General features: G+C 44.9%; 1 protein-coding gene and 1 pseudogene across 2 annotated transcripts in view; one reads left to right on the plus strand and one right to left on the minus strand.

Annotated features, from left to right (window-relative positions):
* LOC126427900 (myc box-dependent-interacting protein 1) overlaps positions 1 to 26,890 on the plus strand; it is a 509,442-nt gene that overhangs the window by 303,719 nt on the left and 178,833 nt on the right. The gene's annotated exons all lie outside the window — the stretch shown is intronic.
* LOC126428665 (5S ribosomal RNA) lies at positions 21,194 to 21,311 on the minus strand (annotated as a pseudogene).

Consider the following 26,890-nt stretch of genomic DNA (forward strand, 5'->3'; position numbering starts at 1 on the left):
GAGTTCAATGCGCTCCACCTCGCTCGGTTTCAAGGTATTGAAGTCTACGTTTAGGTACGTTACAGAGGATTACGTGACTAACATACGGACAAGGGAGGAAATGTGCATTTTCATAGAGTTAACGTAGCAGTTTTCCACGAATCGTTTTCCGTACAGAAACTGTGGTTTGGGGGCCAAATACAGCTGACAACGGCTCCTGGGGATCGGTGAGAGCGGAATTGGCGATAAGGGATTCGGGAAGCACATTGAATCCGTAACCGAAAGAGCATTACAAGTACTCAATAACCTCATCTCCATAGGACACAAAAGATTGCACCCCACCCCTCCACCTAATAAAATTGTACCATAACAGTTTTACTAACTTCAATAGTGGGATACGGCTCTGGAGTCTCGGCACACAGGCTCACAAGGGTGATGGCCACCATGACAGTGAGAATAGTAGAGAGGAACATGCTGTTAAGATCTATGGGGGCTTATAGGACATCTCCAGGGGGTGCCCTATTAGTGATAATGGGGCTCTGTCCTCTGGACATCAAAATTAGAGATCAAGCAACATGGTACTGGGCTAAGAAAGGGAATGATATGAAAATAGCAAATATTCTGAGAGTTCGGGCTAGGGACAAGGGGGAGATAAGGAAAAGGGGGCGAGGACTATGGCAGGAATTATGGGAAATGGATGAATCTGGTAGAAGAACTTTCAGACTCTTGCCAAATGTTAGGCATGAGGTATTTCGAGCCAACCCGGGGTTTGATTCATTTTCTCACTGGTCATGGGCCCTACCCGACATATCTATGCTGGTTTGAGAGTGTGACTGTGGCGCATCGCAGGGCACTCCAGACCATGTGGATTACGAGTGCTCCCTATTCGATGATGCAGCAGTTACATTACGAGAACTACTACCAAACAACGATACATACGACCTACTGAGACACGAAGAGACTTTCGAAACTTTGAATGACCTGGCAATCGAGGTATCACGTAAAGTTCTGACTGCGTAACTGCGGGATATTAGCGATTAAAACCAACTGCTGAACGTGTCCTAGTACCCTAATCCTGTACCTCCTGTGCTTGGACAGGTCTACTCGCTAGTTGGAATCCGCCACGTGCAGGGCTAGGGGGAGTGGGGTACATAAACTTCACGATTATCACAGCACCGAATTTGACGTAGGTTAGTTAGTAGTTAGTAGGATTAGAATTAGATACCAAAATAGGAACCTGCAGCGACTAGTAGTTTTGGTCTGCCCAGTGTCAGGGGCACGCTCACCGGGATTAGCTCGATGAGCCAGGCTCTAAAAAGTAGGTTTATATCTACACTGACACGCTAGTAACGCTGCAGGCAGTTCGAGTTACTAATAAGTAGGTAGTAGTGTATAGTTTAACGAAAGTCGCAAGTCTGCCCATTAACTTGTACTGTTTACACTGTCTGTAGTTTCCAGATTTACAAATTAACTGTAATAGCTGCAAATAACATACACCACTGTATCACTTAGGACCCATTAATCATTAAGGTGGAGCCGGCCGCGGTGGCCGAGCGGTTCTAGGCACTTCAGTCCGGAACCGCGCGACTGCTACAGTCGCAGGTTCGAATCCTGCCTCGGGCATGGATGTGCGTGCTGTCCTTACGTTAGTTAGGTTTAAGTAGTTCTAAGTTCTAGGGACTGATGACCTCAGATGTTAAGTCCCATGGTGTTCAGACTCAGCCATTAAGGTGGTGGGTTATATTGTATAATTATTATGTATTGCAACTAAAGATTTTTTTTTTCAATAAGGCGCCCGTCGTGTGTGCCGACGGCTCTCTCTCTCTCTCTCTCTCTCGTGAGGGTTTTCCATATTTTTGCCCAGCCCCTGCAAATGTCATCCAAGCTTACCTGTTCGATCTTATGCCCAGTTGGGTTAGATAAGTCGCTGCTGCCAGAGTTGGCATTTCTATACAGTTAATTATGCACCCTGCATACATTCAAGTCACTTACCAATTTAATTATGTTCTCTCCCTACTACAGTATACACGCACAACAAGTAAAACTTCGCTATTTGTCATGAGCCCCAGCGTTTGAGTTTTAATTGGCAGCACGAGTGGGTAGTGTTGTCAAAGATTCAGGCACATTCCTGCTGGCGGCCTAACGGTCGAATACCTGACAATGCTATTCAGGACTGTCAAGATATGAAAGACTCTGAAAACTTCCCGTTCAGTGTGCATTGTCGCTTTACGGTCCCCGTTCCGAGTACCGTACTGTGTCGGTAAACTGAAGAGCGAGTGAGCGAGTCCCCACTCTGCCAACCCAGCTACGTCACAGGGCGCTTCTACAGGCTGTTTCACAACGTAGTGCCGACCCTGCCGCGGCGCGCGCTTTGTATCTGTGGCGACGCCGTGTACAGATACGTCCCGGCTGCTGCTTTTATTTTTAGACAAATGCGTTAAGACCAAAGGGATACAAAGACGACAGCTTCTTCTGAAGCACAACATTATAGAGTAAGTAATATTAACATAAGAACGGAAGTCAGGATTCTACTGCCGCGCGGGGTAGCCTCGCGGTCTGTGGCGCGTTGCCACGGTTCGCGCGGCTCCTCCCGTCGGAGGTTCGAGTCCTCCCTCGGGCGGGCGTGTGTGTGTGTGTGTGTGTGTGTGTGTGTGTGTGTGTGTGTGTGTGTGTGTGTGTGTGTGTGTGTGTGTGTGTGTGTGTTGTCCTTAGTGTAAGTTAGTTTAATTTAGATTAAGTAGTGTGTAAGCCTAGAGACCGATGACCATAGCAGTTTGGTCCCATAGGAACTTGGCACAAATTCCCAAGTTTCAGGATTCTACTACAAACGTAGAACCGAATGCCTGTTCATGTGAACGTATGTTCCTCTATTGTTATTCGTAAAAAGAACTGCATGTAACGCAATCAGTCTGTATAATTTAAGGTTTTTTTTCTTACTTCGCGATTCTACTAAAAGATAGTTTTATTTGAAGCGCTGCATTGAAACTTAACAATTCTTGCAACACGAAGAGTGTTCAAAAATTAACAAAAAATTTAACAATTCTTGCAACACGAAGAGTGTTCAAAAATTAACAAAAAATTTATAATTTTGTATGTTGTACTAGTCAGATTTTCAGTACTTTTTTCTCATTGTCTTCGTTAACATGTCTGAAAAGTATGTGGAAAAATGTTATGCATGTTGGGTATTTACTCTGTTGTCAGCTGTCAAAAATGTTACATGTGTTTTGGTAGCACCAACGATTATTTTCTTCAAAAATATATTAGAGAATCTGTATTAAATTTTGTTACAAGAATTGAATAAAGTCTATGAAAATTTTCGAAATGTTAAATATTGCTTTTGGTGTGTGTGTTATGAGTAAACCAAGGACATACAACTGGTATAAACATTTCAAAGCAGACCTTAAAGGACAGCGGTTTTACAAGCACAGATAAGATTAAAAATGCACAGTTAAGAGACCTATAAACCATCCTGAGGAAACAGTTGCTGAAGTGTTTCGGAAATTGGATAAAGCTCTGGCATAAGTTCAAAATGGTTCAAATGGCTCTGAGCACTATGGGACTTAACATCTCAGGTCATCAGTCCCCTAGAATTTAGAACTACTTAAACCTAACTAACCTAAGGACATCACACACATCCATGCCCGAGGCAGGATTCGAACCTGCGACCGTAGCGGTCGCGCGGTTCCAGACTGAAGCGCCTAGAAACGCTCGGCCACCAGCGGCCGGCTTCTGGCATAAGTGTACAGAATGTAATGGGGTATATTTTGAAGATGATAACGTTGCTGTAGATTAACAAACGAAGTTCTTAGCAAAAAATAAAAATTAATATGTGAACCGACCTCGTATGTCAAGCTTTTTACTTAGAAGTCCAATATCGTTTTACACATTTCGAAGGAAATTTCATCAGTGTTTAGAGTAGCTATTGCTCACATGTTTTAAGCAATATGTCTTAGAACCAGATGAATAGTAAACGAAATAGATATTTAGTGACAGAATATATTCAAATGCTGCTGTTTCATAGGCATCAAAGGTTTTACGTGATTGTGCAACTGTCTATAACGATGGGTTTCCTCCCAAAATTATTAGTTTTCTTTCGTGGCGATTGCAGTAAAGCATGCGGCCTATTTTTTGCTTTTACTTCCTTATGCGTCCTATTGTGGTGAGACTGACGTTTGCATAAATTGCAGCCCTTTGATTGGGACTGGTAATATTGCGCCAAAAGTTCTTTTTGTGTCGCCTCTTTAACAAACACTGTAATAAGATCAGAGACGATCGAACGCTCGTTACTCCTCAAACACGTCCTCTTCTTAATATTCTGCACATTTTCTTGCAATGAGGGTGAACATCCATCACTTCCGGATACAGAAGTTTATCAGTGAGTATACAAGGTTGACTTACTGACACTGGCAACTAAGACCCCATGGACAGAAACGATGTATCACTACACGCCGGTCTATACCACTAGACAGGTAACGGGAAACTGATTTTGGGTGCCCCTGTAGGCCTGTGGCAGCATTCTTCTACATCTACATCCATACTCCGCAAGCCACCTGACGGTGCGTGGCGGAGGGTACCTTGAGTACCTCTATCGGTTCTCCCTTCTATTCCAGTCTCGTATTGTTCGTGGAAAGAAGGATTGTTGGTATGCTTCTGTGTGGGCTCGAATCTGATTTTATCCTCATGGTCTCTTCGCGAGATATACGTAGGAGCGAGCAATATACTGCTTGACTCTTCGGTGAAGGTATGTTCTCGAAATTTTAACAAAAGCCCGTACCGAGCTACTGAGCGTCTCTCCTGCAGAGTCTTCCACTGGAGTTTATCTATCATCTCCGTACCGCTTTGGCGATTACTAAACGATCCTGTAACGAAGCGGACTGTTCTCCGTTGGATCTTCTCTATCTCTGCTATCAACCCTATCTGGTACGGATCCCACACCGGTGAGCAGTATTCAAGCAGTGGGCGAACGAGTGTACTGTAACCTACTTCCTTTGTTTTCGGATTGCATTTCCTTAGGATTCTTTCAATGAATCTCAAGCTGGCATCTGCTTTACCGACGATCAACTTTATAGGATCATTCCATTTTACATCACTCGTAATGCGTACTCCCAGATAATTTATGGAATTAACTGCTTCCAGTTGCTGACCTGCTGTTTTGTAGCTAAATGATAAGGGAACTATCTTTCTATGTATTCGCAGCACATTACACTTGTCTACATTGAGATTCAATTGCCATTCCCTGCACCATGCGTCAATTCGTTGCAGATCCTCCTGCATTCCAGTACAATTTTCCATTGTTGCAACCTCTCGATATACTACAGCATCATCCGCAAAAGCCTCAGTGAACTTCCGATGTCATCCACAAGGCCATTTATGTATATTGTGAATAGCAACGGTCCTACGACACTCCCCTGCGGCACACCTGAAATCACTTTTACTTCGAAAGACTTCTCTCCATTGAGAATGACATGGTGCGTTCTGTTATCTAGGAACTCTTCAATCCAATCACACCATTGGTCTGATAGTCCATATGCTCTTACTTTGTTCACTAAACGAGTGTGGGGAACTGTATCAAACGCCTTGCAGAAGTCAAGAAACGCGGCATCTACTTGGGAACCCATGTCTATGGCCCTCTGAGTCTCGTGGACGAATAGCGCGAGCTGGGTTTCACACGAACGTCTTTTTCGAACCCATGCTGATTCCTACAGAGTAGATTCCTAGTCTCCAGAAAAGTCATTATACTCGAACATAATACGTGTTCCAAAATTCTACAACTGATCGACGTTAGAGATATAGGTCTATAGTTCTGCACATCTGTTCGACGTCGCTTCTTGAAAACGAGGATGACCTATGCCCTTTTCCAATCCTTTGGAGCGCTACGCTCTTCTAGAGACCTACGGTACACCGCTGCAAGAAGGGGGGCAAGTTCCTTCGCGTACTCTGTGTAAAATCGAACTGGTATCTCATCAGGTCCAGCGGCCTTTCCTCTTTTGAGCGATTTTAATTGTTTCTCTATCCCTCTGTCATCTTTTTCGATATCTACCATTTTGTCATCCGTGCGACAATCTAGAGAAGGAACTACAGTGCAGTCTTCCTCTATGAAACAGCTTTGGAAAAAGACATTGAGTATTTCAGCCTTTAGTCTGTCATCCTCTGTTTCAGTACTATTTTGGTCACAGAGTGTCTGGACATATTGTTTTGATCCACCTACCGCCTTGACATAAGACCAAAATTTCTTAGGATTTTCTGTCAAGTCAGTACATAGAACTTCACTTTCGAATTCATTGAACGCCTCTCGCATAGCCCTCCTCACACTACATTTCGCTCCGCGTAATTTTTGTTTGTCTCCAGGGCAAAGGGAAAGGCCACTTCCCCCACCAAAAGCGACAGACTATAACACCGCCGGCAGTATGTCGGAAGATATTTCTGGCGGCTGAATCACGCCGCGCGTACCGTACACGGAAGACCAGAGCTCAGTTGGCACCAGGTGGAAACTATTCGCTCGCGCGTAGGCATCAAAGTGGGTCGCCCGGCTAGGTCCCAGAATGGAGCACTTTTCCTAGGCGTGCTGAAGCGAGTGGGGGAGGGAGCCGCAAAGAGCGCGCGCGGCGCAGCGGTTTATTCGGGGCGCCGTCGGCGTGGCTGATGAATCACCCATTGTGCTTCCGCCGCGGCTCGCGACTCGACAGGTCACGTCTTCAGCAAGTCAGCGCCGGCACTCGCTAAACTGAAGCGCGCGCGATATTTTTGGCCCGTGTCTGAGCACTGGGCGGTTGTTTTGTACTGGTACTGCTGCCACTCACTTTGTAACACTCGACTTTTACTCATCCAGTTGCCGAGTGTTGCTTGTTCGCGCTTGTCCCGGCATTTTAACCTGCCAGGAAGTTGCCGCCTCCTGTTTCCTTATACACGCCTCAGTACGAGCCCTAATTTCCCTTATCTTGGAATGGTGGTCACTGCGCGGTTTGAAAGTTGGTGGTAATAATATATGCTCTACATTCTCGACGAAGATCGTATTTCGGAATTTAGTGAGCAGCCCCTTCCGCTTAGCAAAGTGTGTCCCACTTCCAACTTTCTATGAGATTTGTAACACTCTCGCGATGGATAGCTGTACTAGTCACGAATCTTACCGCTCTTCTTTGGACCTTCTCAGTCTCTTGAATCAGACCCAACTGGTAAGGGTCCCATACAGACGAACTGTGGTGTGCGTACTGTAAGACCTTCGGTACACACACCATCAGATTATTTGACTTGTCGCTCTAGCGAAATAGGCGATTGTCAGCAATATGTCTCGTGGTCTTATCGTGGCGTGTTTATCTTCTGCCGTTAGGTCAGACGATAGAAATGCCGCCCGCATCTCGTGGTCGTGCGGTAGCGTTCTCGCTTCCCACGCCCGGGTTCCCGGGTTCGATTCCCGGCGGGGTCAGGTATTTTCTCTGCCTCGTGATGGCTGGGTGTTGTGTGATGTCCTTAGGTTAGTTAGGTTTAAGTAGTTCTAAGTTCTAGGGGACTGATGACCATAGATGTTAAGTCCCATAGTGCTCAGAGCCATTTTTTGATAGAAATGCCACTTGCATGCTTAGAGTAGCAGATTGACAGAACTTGATTAATTTTCACACACATTTATTAAAATAATAAAAAGGATAGACATGACGTAACGTGATTCTGGATGCTGTTTACAATTGACAATCTGAAGTTCCTTTGGTCTTGGTACGTTAATCTTAGTCTCACATATATCTCTGATACTTGACAAAAGTGTCTATATATTTGTCTTCACGGCTATGTACAGGAATATGATGATCTTATAAGGCGCAGACTGAAACTTGACTACAGACTAATGCAGACTGGTGCATACTGACTAATCGGAGGTCTGTACACTCGTTATAATACCTCGAGCGTTCAGGTATCACACCGCGAGGAGAAAAGGTTCTACGTTAGCAGCAGCAATCTCATTGGCTGCGTTACTTATTAATACGCGGATCGGTGGAAGCAGAATTTGGTCCGTCTCTATGGCAGCGCCATCTCGTAGTGCGGAGACGGACGAGCGCTGCGCCTGCGCTGTTGTGCTTAGCAGGGCGCGCTCTATTGGGAAAGTTGTGTACGCACTGACTACGTGGAACTATGTACACAGCCGGCCGAAGTGGCCGTGCGGTTAAAGGCGCTGCAGTCTGGAACCGCAAGACCGCTACGGTCGCAGGTTCGAATCCTGCCTCGGGCATGGATGTTTGTGATGTCCTTAGGTTAGTTAGGTTTAACTAGTTCTAAGTTCTAGGGGACTAATGACCTCAGCAGTTGAGTCCCATAGTGCTCAGAGCCATTTGAACCATTTTGAACTATGTACACAACACGAACAGTGCTCTAAGACTGGACGAACTAACGTATTGTAAGCTATTTCCTTTGTTGAAGGACTTCATCGCTTCAGGGTTCCACCAATAAACCGCCTTGCCCGTTGCTTGTGTTATCTGATCATTCCATTTGAGATCATTTCGAATACTCACACCCAATTACTTGGTGCATGTTACCGCTTGCAAAGACTGGGCATTTATTTTGTACTCTTACAGTAATGAGGATTTTCGCCTTGTTATACGCAGTAGCTTACACTTACTAATATGGAGACATAACTGCCAGTCATTACACCACACATTTATTTTCTGCAAATCCTCATTGATTCGTTCACAACTTTCGTGTGATACTACATTCCTGTACACTACAGCATCATCGGCAAACAGTCTAATGTCGCTGTCAATACCATCAACCAGATCGTTTATGTAAATCGTAAAAAGCAGTGGACCTATTACGCTGCCAACAGCTGAAGTTACGCCTGTTTCTGTTGAAGTCACCCTATTCAGGACGACATACTGCTCCCTGTCTGCTAGAAAACTTTCTATCCAACCGCATATGTCATCGGATAGACCGTAAACGCGCACTTTTTGGAGCAAGCGACAGTGCGGAACTAACTCGAACTGCCGGCCGGTGTGGCCAAGCGTTTCTGGGCGCTTCAGTCTGGAACCGCGTGACCGCTACGGTCGCAGGTTCGAATCCTGCGTCGGGCATGGGTATGTGTGATGTCTTTAGGTTAGTTAGGTTTAAGGGGAGTAGGACGTCAAACGGGTCGACTTGTAGCAGCAGAGGCATCACACATTTCAATTTCCAGTGTCTATACTTTTACAAATAAGTTCATAAAACTTTGTCAGCATCACCAGGAAGGATTCAGGATTCACACTCATTGCAGTGGAAGTTCGAAAGCATAAAAAAATAAATTTTTTTTACGTGCGAAATTTCATCATTTTTTCACTTAGTAATGGCTGCATTTGTTGCTATAGGTACACTTTTCTTCATAAGTAAGAGATATTCTTCGATGAATTTTGCACAGCATGCATACCATACTTACAGGTGTATGAAACTCTAGAATTAATTTAATTTATGAAAAAACGAATGAGCTGTTGTATTTTATACTTCATGTTTAGAAAAAACACAAATTTTGTAGTTAATTACCTCAATTTTTACCACAGTTTTTAATAGATTTCGAAAATTTCAGAGTTTCGTACACCTTTAAGTATGGTTTGTATGCTGTGCAAAATTCATCGAAGAATCTCTCTTACTTATGAAGAAAAGTGTACCTATAGCAAGAAATACTGACCTTAGTAAGTGGAAGAAAATGATGAAATTTCACATGTAATAAAAATTATTTCGTTATGTTTTCGAACTTCCACTGCTATGAGTGTGAATTCTGAATCCTTCCTGGTCACACTGACAAAGTTTTACGAATTTATTTGTATAAGTATAGACAGTAGAAATTAAAATGTTCTGTGGTGCCTCTCCTGCTCAAAGTCGGCCCGTTTGACGTCCTACCCTCCCCCCCCCCCCCCCCTTAAGTAGTTCTAAGTTCTAGGGGACTGATAACCTCAGAAGTAAAGTCCCATAGTGCTCAGAGCCATTTGAACCATTTTTTGAGTGGAACGCCTTTCGAAAGTCGAGGAATATGGCATCAACCTGGGAGCAGTTATCTAGAACCTGTTGTATATCATGCACAAAGAGGGCCAGGTGTGTCTCTCATGACCGCTGTTTCAAGAATGGTTCTCATGGCTCTGAGCACTATGCGACTTAACTTCTGAGGTCATCAGTCGCCTAGAACTTAGAACTAATTACACGTAACTAACCTAAGGAACTAACCTGAGGGAATTAGATTGGGAAATGAGACGCTTAAAGTAGTAAAGGAGTTTTGCTATTTGGGGAGCAAAATAACTGATGATGGTCGAAGTAGAGAGGATATAAAATGGAGACTGGCAATGGGAAGGAAAGCGTTTCTGAAGAAGAGAAATTTGTCAACATCGAGTATAGATTTAAGTGTCAGGAAGTCATTTCTGAAAGTATCTGTATGGAGTGTAGCCATGTATGGAAGTGAAACATGGACGATAAATAGTTTGGACAAGACGAGAATAGAAGCTTTCGAAATGTGGTGCTACAGAAGAATGCTGAAGATTAGATGGGTTGATCATATAACCAATGAGGAGGTACTGAATAGGATTGGTGAGAAGAGGAGTTTGTGGCACAACTTGACTAGAAGAAGGGATCGGTTGGTAGGACATGTTCTGAGGTATGAAGGGATCACCAATTTGGTATTGGAGGGAAGCGTAGAGGGTAAAAATTGTAGAGGGAGACCAAGATATGAATATACTAAACAGATTCAGAAGGATGTAGGCTGCAGTAGGTACTGGGAGACGAAGAAGCTTGCACAGGATAGAGTAGCATGGAGAGCAGCATCAAACCAGTGTCAGGAATGAAGACCACAACAACAACAATAACAACCTAAGAACATCACACACATCCATGCCCGAGGCAGGATTCGAACCTGCGACCGTAGCGGTCGCGCGGGTTCAGACTGCAGCGCCTAGAACCGCTCGGTCACACCGGCCGGCCGCCCGCTGTTTCCTAATTGTGATAATAGTTACGGTCTTCTGAAAATAATTCAGTATTCTAACTGAAATAGGATCGAATCGGTCGTGTTGTATCCCTCAGCAAATTCCATTTTACCCTTCAGGGGGTAATATCTCCCAGGTTGGGACCCACTGTTGTAGCGGCTTAATCTCTCTCTTACGTACTGCTATGCGTTAAATAGTTTGTAATTGCGATATTAATTAGCCTGCATAGGGTGTATTTTCAGAACTGCTGTTTGTCAGTGGACGCGTGAGCGGCGTCGTGCCCTGTGCAGCGACGGGCCGCGAGCGGCAGACTAATTGGCGCGTGCCCCGGTAATTAGCGGGGGCGGCAGGCGGGGGTTGCAGCCTCCCCGTCCGGGCGACTCCTCCCCAGTTGGGGCCCAGTTGGGGGAGGTCGCATCGCGTCGCGTCGCCTCCCGCCGGGTCGATATGCAATCCCTGCTCCCAGCCGGCCCGGTCCGGCCCTGCTGGGCGCTGCGCCACCCGGCTTAAGCCGTCGGCACACGGACCGTGCATCTGAACGTTGAGCGTGCCGAGTTTCTGACGTCATAGCGTGGAATAGCACGTTCGGGAGTCTTTCCGAACGTGCAGAGCAATATCTGGCATGTCAGATATTCTGAGCGTGCGTCTGAGCGTTGACCAATGAGATGGCACAGCGCCACTACGTCACACGCACGCCGTCTCCCATCAGTACAGAGTTGTGAGGCGCCATATTGGCGTTCATTTCAAACCTATATGTATATATGCCGTTTCTGAGCACCAGCAAATTGAGAATCACGGGAAAACCCGTTGTTAGTTGTGTGATTCGTTCCAATAAAATTGTGAGGAACATCGTATTCGTGGCAAAAGAATTATTGTAACCTGCGTATTATAAGAGTAGGCTATTTGAAGGCAGCGACACACTGAAGAACCACCAAAAACGCATTGTTCTTGGTACAATATGTTATAATTAAATTTCAATTAGTAACATAATTATCTACGATTAACGGTTTTAGCACGCTGTAATACAATATGTTTAAGTACACCACAGGTATTAGCGGTTTAGCGTAAGGGTTAGCGTCTCTGTCGAAGAAGCTCTTTTTGTTGGGGCGGTGGTTCGCGTCTTAACACTACAAAATTTTTTTTCCTAACATTCGCATTATTAGGTTCTGATACTTTATTATTAGTTTAATATAATTATACGCTATAATATTTGATGTTATGTAAATATAAGTTCACCTTTTTTTGAGGGGTGACTTTGTTCGATTGGCTTAATCTACAGGACAGCTTGCGCTACTTGTATAATGTTATTTTGTTCCTTTTTCTTTTACGCTTCGTAATTCACATGTTGCAAGGATTCTGCTACTGGGTAGGAACAGTGATCCAGTCAGCCTGACCCTGGAGTTTTACTAAAATGTGGGAATGATGAAATAATGTTTATCGTATGCAGAGAAGTATTCCAACTTGTACCCCGCTGTTTGTAATGGAACTGTTATAAGCCTGTGTCCTTATTGATTGGACATGGTAGTTTCCTTTTCGTGGACGATGGAGAAAATGTGCGTTTTAATAGAGCTAACGTGGGAATTTTACGCACGCCCGTTGAGTAAATAGTGTGATTTACGAACTACTAGAAACAACTGCCGCTGGAGCGCGTTGCGATCGCGTACACCACGTTGGGGCCCACGTACCGTATGCACAAGTAGCATCGTTCCTGAGCGTTCAGCAGCACGCTGAACTTCGCGCGCTCAACGTTAACGTTCGACAGCACGGTCCGTGTGCCGACGGCTTAAGCCGTCGGCACACGGACCGTGCATCCGAGCGTTGAGCGTGCCGAGTTTCTGACGTCATAGCGTGGATTAGCATGCTCGAGAGTCTTTCCGAATGTGCAGAGCAATACCTGGTATGTCAGATATTCTGAGCGTGCGTCTGAGCGTTGACCAATGAGATGGCACAACACCACCTACGTCACACGCACATCGTCTCATTTCAGTATAGAGTTGTGAGGCGCCATATTGGCATTCATTTCAAGCCTATATGTAGATATGCCGTTTCTGAGCACCAGCAAACTGAGAATCACTGGAAAACCCGTTGTTAACTGTGTGATTCGTTCCGATATAATAATGAGAAACATCATATTCCCACCGAGCGAGGTGGCGCAGTGGTTAGACACTGGACTCGCATTCGGGAGGACGACGGTTCAATCCCGCGTCCGGCCATCCTGATTTAGGTTTTCCGTGATTTCCATATATCGCTCCAGGCAAATGCCGGGATGGTACCTTTGAAAGGGCACGGCCGACTTCCTTCCCCATCTTTCCCTAATCCGATGAGACCGATGACCTCGCTGTCTGGTCTCCTTCCCCAAAACAACCCCCCCCCCCCATCATGTTCGTGGCAAAATAATTACTGTAACTTGCGTATTATGAGAGTAGGCTATTTCAAGGCAGCGAAACACTGAAGATCCACACAAAACGCATTGTTCTGGGTCAATTTGCTATAATTAAAGTTCAATTAGTAACATATCTACGATGAAGGTTATCAGCAGTTCGTTTAGCGTAATGAGTAGCGTCTGTGGTGTGTAGTGAGATGTCTGTTGGGTTGGTGGTGCGCGGCATGACTCTTCCAAATTTTTTTTTCCTAGCATTCGCGTTTTTATTAGGTTCTGATGCTTATATTAAACTAATAATAAAGTATATACTGTAATACTTGATAGGGGTGACCTCGTTCGATAGGCTTCATCTACAGGACAGCTGCGCTACTTGTATAAAGATATTTTACTCCTTTTTCTTTTACGCTTCGTAATTGACATGTTGCAAAGATTCTGCTACTGCGTAGGAACAGTGATCAAGTAAGACTGACCTTGAGGTTTTACTAAAATGTGGGAATGATGAAATAATGTTTATCTTATACGGAGAAGTATTCCAAATTTGTACCGCACTGTTTGTAAAGAAACTTTTATAAGTCTGTGTCCTTATTGATTGGATATGGTACTTCCCTTTTCGTGGACGATGGAGAAAATGTGCGTTTTAATAGAGCTAACGTGGGAATTTTACGCGCGCCCGTTGAGTAAACTGTTATTTACGAACTAGAAACATCCCTCAACTGCCGCTGAAGTGCGTTGCGATAGCGTATACCACGTTGGGGCCCACGTACCGTATGTACAAGTCACATCATTCCTGAGCGTTCAGCAGCACGTTGAACTTGGCACGCCCAACGTTAACGTTCGACAGCACGGCCCGTGTGCCGACGGCTTTATGCAGCCGCGCGGACCAACTGTCTGCAAGTCTGTCCCTTGTGCGTGCCGATGCCTGCCTGCTCAGCGGCCGAGCCACGCTGGAAGGAGGCGTCGGTGCGCGTTTTAACGCAACCGGTGATCGTGCGTCTTTGGGGGAGCTGATCTCTTTGGGTGCACCACAGGGCGTGATGCTGGGACCACTCTTGTTACTGTCGTTTTAATTTTTTTTTAATAGCCGAAAAAACAGAAAATGTAAAGTTTCTTAAAATGGCGATAGCATTACTATTTATTTATTCTCAAATTATAAACCTGTTACCTGATGTTTAAAACAGGTCGTACATCTTACAATTTTCGTTTTTCATCTTATTAGTTTTCTTTTCTTTTGTTTTATCTGCAACATTTACAAAGAATGATACTTTTCAAAATAACAATAATTGAAGGTTGAAATAAATTTTTTTCTTTTTAAGAAGAATATAAAAAGAAGATAGGATACAGGAGAGATTTGTTAGTACCATCACCCAATGTGACTGGCGGTCAACACCTCGAAATGGTTTCTCCGAGCCGTTGACCGCCAGTCACACACACACACACACACACACACACACACACACACACACACACACACACACACATGTTTATTAGTAGAGAAATAATATTGGTTATCCTATTTATTATTTATTACCACGCCCCGGGAGTAGACAACATTCCATTGGAACTACTGACGGCCTTGGGTGAGCCAGTCCTGACAAAACTCTACAATCTAGTGAGCAAGATGTATGAGACAGGCGAAATACCCTCAGACTTCAAGAAGAATATAATAATTCCAATCCCAAAGAAAGCAGGTGTTGACAGATGTGAAAATTACCGAACTATCAGTTTAATAAGTCACAGCTGCAAAATACTAACGCGAATTCTTTACAGACGAATGGAAAAAACTGGTAGAAGCCGACCTCGGGGAAGATCTGTTTGGATTCCGTAGAAATGTTGGAACACGTGAGGCGATACTGACCCTACGACTTATCTTAGAAAATAGATTAAGGAAAGGCAAACCTACGTTTCTAACATTTGTAGACTTACAGAAAGCTTTTGACAATGTTGACTGGAATACTCTCTTTCAAATTCTGAAGGTGGCAGGGGTAAAATACAGGGAGCGAAAGGCTATTTACAGTTTGTACAGAAACCAGATGGCAGTTATAAGAGTCGAGGGACATGAAAGGGAAACAGTGGTTGGGAAGGATGTGAGACAGGGTTGTAGCCTTTCCCCGATGTTATTCAATCTGTATATTGAGCAAGCAATAAAGGAAACAAAAGAAACGTTCGGAGTAGGTATTAAAATCCATGGATTGTAATTCTGTCAGAGACAGCAAAGGACTTGGAAGAGCAGTTGAACAGAATGGATAGTGTCTTGAAAGGAGGATATAAGATGAACATCAAGAAAAGCAAAACGAGGATAATGCAGTGTAGTCGAATCAAGTCGGGTGATGCTGAGAGAATTAGATTAGGAAATGAGACACTTAAAGTAGTAAAGGAATTTTGCTATTTGGGTAGCAAAATAACTGATGGTGGTCGAAGTAGAGAGGATATAAAATGTAGACTGGCAATGTCAAGGGAAGCGTTTCTGAAGAAGAGAAATTTGTCAACATCGAGTATAGATTTAAGTGTCAGGAAGTCGTTTCTGAAAGTATTTATTTGGAGTGTAGCCATGTATGGAAGTGAAACATGGACGATAAATAGTTTAGACAAGAAGAGAATAGAAGTTTTCGAAATGTGGTGCTACAGAAGAATGCTGAAGATTAGATGGGTAGATCACATAACTAATGAGGAGGTATTGAATAGAATTGGGGAGAAGAGGAGTTTGTGGCACAACTTGACCAGAAGAAGGGATCGGTTGGTAGGACATGTTCTGAGGCATCAAGGGATCACCAATTTAGTACTGGAGAGCAACGTGAAGGGTAAAAATTGTAGAGGGAGACCAAGAGATGAATACACTAAGCAGATTCAGAAGGATGTAGGTTGCAGTAATTACTGAGAGATGAAGAAGCTTGCACAGGATAGAGTGGCATGGAGAGCTGCATCAAACCAGTCTCCGGACTGAAGACAACAACAAACAACAATTTATTACTAATCCTATGTATGACCTACTGTAGGTGCCCATCCATGTACAGCATTTGGTGATTTCTTGGCTAGGTCGCCAGCACTTTTGCTTATTTACTGTCACATCTCAGCTTCCTCCTCCAGTTCCTCCTCATTGTCAGTATTTTCGTTGTCACTGTGTGTATCGCTGTCCACCCTTTGGAGATTGTTACTACGTTGCACGTAGGCATGTCTGTAATGTCGTGTCCGCATGTACTCTTCATGTGTTGTTTTTGAAATACTGTTTTTCTGTGTGTTTAATTGTGCCCATTGTTCTTCGTCTCTTGTTGCTGTATATATATCTACGTCTGTATCTGTGTAGTGCAGTGTATGTCTATTGTTGGCGTATTGCCCGCAGAAAAAAACTGTGTTCTGGGGAACCTTTTTTCCCGCATGTGCATGTAGGTGTCTGCCTCAGACTCACGCGGTTTAAGTGCGTGGGATAAGGTCCGTGTCCGGTTAAGAAATTACCATACCGCGGCTGGGATCGATATGTCTCATTCTCAACCGCTCCCTTATGTCAGGGAGGAAGTCGTGCAGTCTACTTCCCTTATCACTTACATCCCACTCGTCTTGCCATGAATCCAAATGCCAACTTTTAAGGTGACGTCTCTATCGTCACACCGGTTATTGTGTGTACCTTATCTAGTCTCCCCACCTTTGACCAGTACCTTGCAGCTCTGTATTTGATCGTGATGTCGATGGGGCATATTCCGAGCATCACACACAGTGCATCCGCTGAGGTGGTACCGAAGGCTCCAGATAGCCTCGTCTGACGGATGCTTTGTTGGTGACCACGTTCAGTCTATGTGCCCACGTGCTAGCTGCGAAGCTGAGTACTGATTCGAAGAGCGCACAGTGGTATGCACGTATGACTGGTAGAGGTAGTCGGTACTGTTTTGAATTTAGCCTCACCAGTTTGTGTAGTATTTTTTCTGCTTTGTCTGTTGTTACCTTATGTGTTAGTGGAAATTCAGTTTTTCATCTATGTGTACCCCAAGAAAGCGCGTAATATGTGGTCGTTTGATGTTTGTGTCCCCTGTGCTTTCACGGACGATATTTTCGTTTCTGTGAATTTTGTTTGATCGATGACCTTTGCCCATGGCATGTTTCAGTGCATAGCGATTCGCCTCTTCATGCTGTAGACCCAGGTAAAATAATGTTAACAGTCGTAGTAAGGGGTGGTTGTGCTTGATGCTCATCAACACAGATAAGGCACGTGTCGCGCTGGACTGTGGGTGTTCCGTACAGATTAGGCATCGGTGCAAGTTGTTTGTAAGTAGTGCACACTTCGTATTTCCATTCAGAGGCCGAGGTCGACGTGCAATGAAAGACCTAACAGAGTTCCAAAGAGGGCAGTTTTTGGGGGCTCCATTAGCTGGAGCATCAGTAACAGCCAACTGCTTCAACAGTCATGACAGCCTACACAAAGCATGAAAAGACATCATCGTGTAAACGTAATAGTGGGCGCAAATCAAAACTAAGCGACAAAGGTCGTCGCACGCTTGCACGACTTGTGTCAAAACGACGCAAAACTACGGGGGCTAAAGTGACTTCAGAGCTCAATACCCATCACCCCGTCTCTATCCACACTGTCCGCCGAGAACTAAATGGTTCAAATGGTTCTAAGCACCATGGGACTTAACATCTGAGGTCATCAGTCCCCTAGACTTAGAAATGCTTAAACCTAACCAACCTATGGACATCACACACATCCATGCACGAGGCAGGATTTGAACCTGCGACCGTAGCAGCAGCGCGGTTCCGGACTGAAGCGCCTAGAAGCGCTCTGCCAAATCGAGAACTCCAGAAAGCGAATATTCGTGGACGAGCTGCTATACCGAAACCATTAGTGACGACAACCAACGCAAAGAAGCGTAAAACATGGTGTCGGGAGCATAAATCCTGGACGGCTGATCAGTGGAAACACGTCACATGGTCCGACGAATCAACGATTTCGTTATTCGGGCCGGGTCTACGTCTGAAGGACGCCAAATTAAGCCTACATTCCTGCTTGCTTGAGTCCAACGGTTAAGCATGAAGGTGGATGTGTGATGGTGTCGGCAGCCATATCATAGTATCCTGCTAGTCATCATTACTCTCAAAGGCCGTGTTATAGCCAAAGATTATGAGAACATTTTAGGTGACCAGGTACACACCATGTTTCAAATGTTGTTCCCCAAAGATGATGCCATATTTCGGGACGACAGTGCACCCACTCACACAGCCAGGACAGTACAATCGTGGTATGAGGAACATGCAACTGAACTGCAGCGTCTTCCCTGGCTAGCACAGTCCCCGGACCTGAACATTATCGAACCCTCGTGGGCGGCATTGGAGAGCGCAGACTCCGGAGCAGATTTCCGCCTCCATCGTCGCTACAGGAGTTAGAAGTGGTTCTGATCGAAGAGTGGCACAACATTCCACTGGAGACTATACCCTAGATTCCAATATCGTTACCTTCTCTTACTTTTGCTCTTGAGGAAGAATGGGCTGTGTAAGGGGTCCGTAGGCCCTTACTATAAGTTTTGCGACAGCACAGGTCGACAGGACAAACAATCGATAGTGTGCGTCGGGTGGCGAGAGCGAGTGTTGAGACAGTGTGTGGTACGCGCTGTGGGCCGAGCCGGGTGGAGGTCTGTTGCTGGAATGCAAGACCGTACCGACGAAGGGAGTGGCCATCGCCGTGGTTTAACCCCTTTGTGTTAGGAATATTCGGGAAAGTGAAAAAGTATAATTACTAGTGTGATTCAGTGATATTTTTGTGCCGATATTTGTAATTACGCGTCTACCGCGCCGGCATCATTTGGATTGCAGTGTTGGATTGTAGTGTTGGATTACAATGATTGAAATTGCGTGTGACGATAATGAATAACGAAAGGGCCTGTGCTGAGATTAGCCGTTATTAATTCTGTACGACGAAGGCAGTGGCTGTCTCCTTACTTTGTGCTTTTGTGATGAATATAAGTTGTTGATTAATGAAGCCGTGTTGTCGTTCTTCTTGGCACCAGACATTTCATTATTACAGCATTTGAGAAGGACAAAATGGAATGTAACATCTCCGTACCAGTCCAATTCGATTGCCAGCCCCATTAGGTACACGGTCACATTAGTTATTATCTATTTGGGCTGCTATCAGATCCCGATCGAGCGGAATAAGTCAGTAGATTAAACCGGAGTGTTACAGCTGCCACTCCTCCAACGACACCGAGCGAGGTGGCGCAGTGGTTAGCACACTGGATTCGCGATCGGTAGGTCGACGGTTCAACCCCGCGTCCGGCCATCCACATTTGGGTTTTCCGTTATTTCCACAAAATCGCTCCTGGCGAATGCTGGGATGGTTGCTTTGAAAGGGCACGGCCGACTTCCTTCCCCGGCCTTGCCACAATCCAATCTTGTGCTCCAATGACCTCGATGTCGACGGGACGGAAAACCGAATTTCCTTCCTTCTTTCCAGAGACATTCTGACACCTCAGCGAAAATCTCTCCTGCAGAGTTCAAACCTTCGTAAAGGCGGAGAGTGCACACACGCCATGTTGATCTATCTTAACACGTGTCCGGATACTTTTAATAAGCTACTGTATAAAATGACGCCGTCCGCTATGGGAGAGCGGTTCTAGGCGCTTCAGTCCGGAATCGCGCTGCTGTTACGGTCGCAGGTTCGAATCCTGCCTTGGGCATGGATGTGTGTGATGTCCTTAGGTTAGTTAGGTTTAAGTAGTTCTAAGTGGAGGGAACTGATGACCTCAGATATCAAGTCCATAGTGCTTAGAGCCATTTGAACTATTTCATAAAATCATTTACACATGCAGTCACAAAGACCCTTGCCCATGCGGTCAAGCGTAGACAGAAAGAACAACTCGTATTAAGAGCCACCTTAAGGTAAACAAGGGCAATTTTCGTGTGGGGAAACACGGATGAATCCTCAGTAGCAAATCATGCGCTGTCAACCAGGAAACCACCAAATTCATTTCTCACACATTATGTTTTTATCGAAATTGAATCAGTACTTGGTGGTTGTACAAAGGGGCCATGGACATTCAAGAGCACGAAAACAACTTGGGGTGGGGGGTGGGGGGGGGGGGTGGTAGCTCTACTTGAATGCATCAAAAAATGGTTCAAATGGCTCTGAGCACTATGGGAGTGAGGTCATCAGTCACCTAGACTAAGAACTACTTAAACCTAAGGACACCACACACATCCATGCCCGAGGCAGGATTCGAACCTGCGACCGTAGCGGTCGCGCGGCTCCGTACTGAAGCGCCTAGAACCGCTCGGCTACAGCGGCCGACATTGAACGCCTGACAAATAGGTGTTGTATGATTTTTTTTCTGGTAAAGTAAAAAGTAATGCTAAATCTGATGATGTAGTTTCATTGCTTTTGTTCTTTTGCCTTTAAAAACTGATTTCTATGTTCACGTCGGACGCTCCTTGTGACAACTGCACCAGGTGGAAAGCCCTCTTGCAACCGAAACATTTGTCATCGACGGAAATTCCCAAACCCTCCTATTCGACTTGTACAAGGTAATTTTCTATAAGTCATTTTAAAACATTTCGTTGTCACCATGCGTAGGGTAACTTAAAAATATTGAGTTCTAACAAGACGGAGGGGCGTTAAAGGAAATATGTTTTTCGCCCAACACATCGAGACAGAAGCGTGCACCGAAAATAGACTCTTCAGGATATCGCAAGCGACCACATACGCTGATAAAACCAAAAACTAAACTCCGTCCGAACAGACCGTGAAATCCTAACGGTACCGACCGTCCACCGTGTCATCGTCAGCCCACAGGCGTCACTGGATGCGGATATGGAGGAGCATGTGGTCAGCACACCGCTCTCCCGGTCGTATGGCAGTTTCAGAGATCGGAGCCGCTACTTCTCATTCAAGTAGCTCCTCAGTTTGTGTCACAAGGGCTGAGTGAACCCCACTTGCCAACAGCGCTCGGCAGACAGGATGGTCACCCATCCAAGTGCTAGCCCAGCCCGACAGCGCTTAACTTCGGTGATCTGACGGGAACCGGTGTTACCACTGCGGCAAGGCCGTTGGAACGCACACACTGATAGAGAATTCAATTTAGAATGTTGGCATCAAATTCTGATCAAAGTAGTATGCGTCGTTCTAAAGTTACGTTTCGCGCCAATTTGAAAAATACGTTTTCGGGGAAAACGCGTTTAAAGTTTTGGGTTGCATTTTTGTAGTTAGACACACCATAAGTCAGCGATCCCAAGATTCCTAAAACAGGTCTTTCTCCTTCTTCGTGAATATGGTGGTCCAGCGGCTTTGTTTGGCATCCTCTGTCATCCGCTGAGTTACTCTGCCCGCTCGACACTCTTTTCGTTTGCTTCTGTGCAGAAGTTGTAACAGGCTGGTCGAATATGAAGTTCGAGCACTTTCACACTTTCCACAATGAATGTTAAACCGTCGTCGAAATTACATGCTGCCACATTGGCCGTGATGTCGACTTTCTTTTGTTTCTTCCTCTGTGAAGGGTTTTCGGAGATACCTTTTGACAAATCGCCTTGAAACTCGCTAACTGAGATTCTCGAGAACTTAGCACGAACATTGCCATAAAGTAGACATCGTCGAAACCATTTAAGCAAATAAATAAAACAATAAAAAGAATCGGTTTTCTGAAATTGTCAAAAAAAGGCTACCCCGTTACAGAAAAGGAGGAGGACTGAAATTAGATATCTCTTGATGTAATAATGTTTGCAAACCGCCCCAGTCTGCGTCGCCTGGCCACCAAGAGCTGTTGCATAGCGATTTGATTCACGGATCCAGTTATATGGCTCCCTCCGTGTATAGCGATTCCACAACTATGACGTGTGGGACCGGAAGATGGCACCAATGTACTGCTGAAACTGGTAGCATATAAGAAGTTCAAAAAATGAATTTCTACAATACATACGGCTGTTGGTAAGTTATTGCATCAAGAAGTACATGCCAGCCGTTGTCCGACAGTTCATAATGGATCAACAAAGATGAAATTAGATAAGTTGTGGACCTTAACTACAAGTCGTCGGGTCTCTGCGAAGTTAGGCGGCGGTGTGATGACGTTACTACCCTTCAGTTGCGCGGATACATATCGGATGGTTGTGATTAAAGTGCAGTAAATTAATGTGGGCTGTAATTTCCGTATGCCAACGAAACTTGGTTTCTTTTGGGTCATCATTCTTCTGACTGGTTTGACGCGGCCCGTCACGAATTACTCTTCTTGGTAGATAAACTAATACGTTAATGCTGAACCGATTTTCGCTGACGAATAAAAGTCAAATGGCTCTGATCACTATGGGACTTAACACCTGAGGTCATCAGCCCCCTAGAACTTAGAACTACTTAAACCAGACTAACCTAAGGCCATCACACACATCCATGCCCGAGGCAGGATTCGAACCTGCGACTGTAGCGGTCGTGCGGTTCCTGACTGAAGTGCCTAGAACCGCTCGGCCACAACGGCTGGCGAAGAAAAGTCAGTTCCAGTATTGGCTACCAGGAGCAAATCTGGCGCTATGAATGCAAGAAACACGTGTACAATTGTTTCTGTATGTAATGAATTAGGAATGGGACGTTGGGCAGAAGAGGTCAAACAAGTGAGAAAAACATAATGTTGATTTTTATTAGTAACTGCGCTTACACACAATTTATTCAATATCAGCACCGGAGTTGACTAGGTGCTGCATTGCGCCAGATTTGCACCTGGTGGCCAAAATTGGAACTAATTTCTTTGCAGCCTAAGTCGGTTCCGCATTAACGCATTACCATATCTACCAAATTTCGCTGCCATACAATAATTATAGCTGACAATGGACCTCCATAAGCAGCTATGCTTTAATTATAACTAACCGGCATACGTTTGAAACTGCTGAGTGTTTCACGAGGCAATAGATTACTATTGTATGGAAGTGGTAGCTGGATAAATAAACAGAGACAGCAAAAGAAAGAAGTGAGATCGTTGAGGTGAGTGAGGGACTGCACAAGATGATGATTTGATTAGAAATGAAAATTTTCGGAATGAGTTGAATGTACAAAATGGTTCTGAGCACTGTGAGACTTAACATCTGAGGTCATCAGTCCCCTAGAACTTAGAACTACTGAAACCTAACTAACCTAAGGACATCACACACACCCATGCCCGAGGCAGGATTCGAACCTGCGACCGTAGCGGTCGCGCGGTTCCACACTGTAGCGCCTAGAACCGCTCGGTCACCCCGGCCGGCTTTTGAATGTACAAGCCAAGCTATTAAAGTAAGGAACTAAGTGAAAGCAGAGAGGTGGCGACTTTTGAACAGAATGAGAGAGATTCGAGGCTAGTGTAGGTATCATGCCGTATCGCATGCAGTTAATCCTCACCATGCTTCTGCCAGACAGCCAGCGGTATGTTTATGTCGTCTTCATTTGTAGCTTTTTGCTCTACCGTTACATAAGACAACTACGCCTCTTATATCATCATATTGGCACAACTCGACAATAACATGATGCAAAACTCGACATTCTCATGATGTTCTGACGAGATAAACAGCTTGTGACACAACAAGTGTGTATGAATACAGCTGTGCTGTTTCTCGATCATCATCAAAATGAGACACGGATGTCGCTCGTCCAACAAGTGCTCAAGACGATGCTTGCGAACCTGTTGCCAAAGTAGGCGGCCAGTAGGGAGACAGCGGTAATGTGTGCCACTAAACCTGGACACGGAGTGTCCTTCAGTCAGTGTGTACTTCCGCTTCCTGCAGAACAGAGCATAGCGCTGATAACTCGGCCGGCTTTATCTTCTGCTACCTTCCGGCAGCGACACTGCTGTTCCAGAGCTGCTCTTAACTAACGTACCGTTCTACACACACACACACACACACACACACACACACACACACACACACACACACAGAGAGAGAGAGAGACTTTTTCCGTTTCTCAAATTGCCTGTCATGTCCAGCCCCATTTGGCTCTATATAATTCCAATCCCAAAGAAAACAGGTGTTGACAGATTTGAAAATTACCGAACTATCAGTTTAATAAGTCACAGCTGCAAAATACTAACGCGAATTCTTTACAGACGAATGGAAAAAGTGGTAGAAGTCGACCTCGGGGGAAGATCAGTTTGGATTCCGTAGAAATGTTGAGGCACGTGAGGCAATACTGACCCTACGACTTTTCTTAGAAAGAAGATTAAGGATAGGCAAATCTACGTTTCTAGCATTTGTAGACTTAGAGAAAGCTTTTGACAATGTTTACTGGAATAATCTCTTTCAAATTCTGAAGGTGGCTGGGGTAAAATACAGGGAGCGAAAGGCTATTTACAATTTGTACAGAAACCAGATGGCAGTTATAAGAGTCCAGGGGCATGAAAGGGAAGCAGTGGTTGGGAAGGGGGAGAGACAGGGTTGTAGCTTATCCCCGATACTATTCAATCTGCATATTGAGGAAGCAGTAAAAGAAACAAAAGAAAATTTCAGAGTAGGTATTTAAAATCCATGGAGAAGAAGTAAAAACTTTGAGGTTCGCCGATGACATTGCAATTCTGTCAGAGACAGGAAAGGACCGCAAGAGCAGCTGAACGGAATGGACAGTGTCTTGAAAGGAGGATATAAGATGAACATCGACAAAAGCAAAACGAGGATAATGGAATGTAGTCGAATTAAATCGGGTGATGCTGAGGGAATTAAATTAGGGAATGAGACACTTAAAGTAGTAAAGGAGTTTTGCTATTTTGGGTGCAAAATAACTGATGATGGTCGAAGTAGAGAGGATATAAAATGTAGACTGGCAATGGCAAGGAAAGCGTTTCTAAAGAAGAGAAACTTGTTAACATCGAGTATAGATTTAAGTGTCGGGAAGTCGTTTCTGAAAGTATTTGTATGGAGTGTAGCCATGTATGGAAGTGAAACGTGGACGATAAATAGTTTGCACAAGAAGAGAATAGAAGCTTTCGAAATGTGGTGCTACAGAAGAATGCTGAAGATTAGATGGGTAGATCATATAACCAATGTCGCATTCGGGAGGACGACGGGTCAATCCCGCGTCCGGCCATCCTGATTTAGGTTTTCCGTGATTTCCCTAAATCGCTCCAGGCAAATGCCGGGATGGTTCCTCTGAAAGGGCACGGCCGACTTCCTTCCCTGTCCTTCCCTAATCCGATGAGACCGATGACCTCGCTGTTTGGTCTCTTTCCCCAAAACCAACCAACCAACCATATAACCAATGAGGAGGTATTGAATAGAATTGGGAAGAAGAGGAGTTTGTGGCACAACTTGACAAGAACAAGGGACCGGTTGGTAGGACATGTTCTGAGGCATCAAGGGATCACAAATTAGCATTGGAGGGCAGCGTGGAGAGTAAAAATCGTAGAGGGAGACCAAGAAATGCATACAGTAAGCAGATTCAGGATGTAGGTTGTAGTAGGCACTGGGTGATGAAGAAGGGCCGGTCGGTGTGGCCGTGCGGTTAAAGGCGCTTCAGTCTGGAACCGTTGACCGCTACGGTCGCAGGTTCGAATCCTGCCTCGGGCATGGATGTGTGTGATGTCCTTAGGTTAGTTAGGTTTAATTAGTTCTAAGTTCTAGGCGACTGATGACCTCAGAAGTTAAGTCTCATAGGGCTCAGAGCCATTTGAACCACAGATGAAGAAGCTTGCACAGAATAGAGTAGCATGGAGAGCTGCATCAAACCAGTCTCTGAACTGAAGACCACAACAACAACAACAACAACAACAGCATCTTATATGGTATGAATATAAGCTTTTTCAAACTATCAGCAAATTGAGGATCCGTCGAAAACGGGACTTTTTAGTTAAGATTTGTTATAATAAAATTACGGGAAACTACATACTAGTAGTAAAAGGCCTCCTATTTGATGCTTTCGGTGCTATAACGTGACTGCTCTGAAACCATAGCTTTTCAGTGCTACGGCACAGTGATCATGTATGAGGAGTGCGTCGTTTTTGGTGCACTTTGTCGTACTAAAATATCAAATAATGACATTTACTTTTACACGTTGTATACCATATAAATGAGGTGCTACAAACGTCTTCGGCCTGCAGTCCCATTGGCTGGGGTAGAACTGTCTTCAGTATTGATTCCCGCTTCGAACTCAGCCCCAATGCTCAGCGAAGGTGCGTCTGGAGTCGCCCTGTACAGCAGTGGGATAGCAACTTGACTGTTGCAAATTGGATTGTAGAGTGTAATATGGTTAGCGATTTCAATGTCTGGTTAAAATCGACGTTTAACGTGATCCAAGAACAAGATCTTTGATGCAACAGTAATTTGTTCCCATTGGGATGCTTAATATCGGTGAGCACCTTTGCCGCTCACCGTTGGAGTGCTCCATTTCGTTGAGTACCCACGGCAGGTGAGCCTGTCATTATCACATCGGGGGCATTTTAACTTATTACAAAGGTTGTGGTTTGTATTCCGCGTAGCGGCCAGCGTGAGATTTACAGCGGTTTGATGTAAACGCACACCCTGTTGGAGGGGTTCGAGAGAGGCGACCGAATTGAACCATTCAGGTGGTTTGGGCACTTGTCACAGCCAACCCCGTAGGAAACAGAAGATAACGTTGCCATACGAGTAGCTTATTTGCCAGAAATGTCTAGCCATATTATTTGCATTGTACACATTTACAACACACTCA

Source organism: Schistocerca serialis, chromosome 12, assembly GCF_023864345.2.
Source record: "Schistocerca serialis cubense isolate TAMUIC-IGC-003099 chromosome 12, iqSchSeri2.2, whole genome shotgun sequence".
NCBI classification, from domain to species: Eukaryota; Metazoa; Arthropoda; class Insecta; order Orthoptera; family Acrididae; genus Schistocerca; species Schistocerca serialis.